Here is a 385-nt window from a genome sequence, read left to right as displayed (position 1 = left end):
GCTGGCTTCCGAACAGCCAACACTTCCGGTGTGGCTTTTCAAAATAATACCTTGTGAAAGCTCAGTTGATATCCTATTATAAATATTTTAATTGTGGGATTTATGACAGGAAAATATTAAAGTAATACGAGATATAACATTTAAACGAAGTTTATATGAAATAAAATGCACTCAGTTACCAACAACAGGTGTAGTTTCTCTGAGGACCTAAAAGAAGACATGTTGAACAGAGTTTAGAATCAGTTGACGTCTCCATTAGGAAACCAGTGTTTACTGGTCCTCACCATTCATGTCAAACTGGCTGCTGGGAAAAATGTGTTTATAGATAACCCTAACCCTATTTTTCTCTGTATTTGGATCAAAATGTCAGAATCAAAGAATATTT

This window comes from Pleuronectes platessa, chromosome 11 (assembly GCF_947347685.1).
Source record: "Pleuronectes platessa chromosome 11, fPlePla1.1, whole genome shotgun sequence".
Classification (NCBI taxonomy): Eukaryota; Metazoa; Chordata; class Actinopteri; order Pleuronectiformes; family Pleuronectidae; genus Pleuronectes; species Pleuronectes platessa.
Note: the sequence above shows the minus strand (reverse complement) of the source record.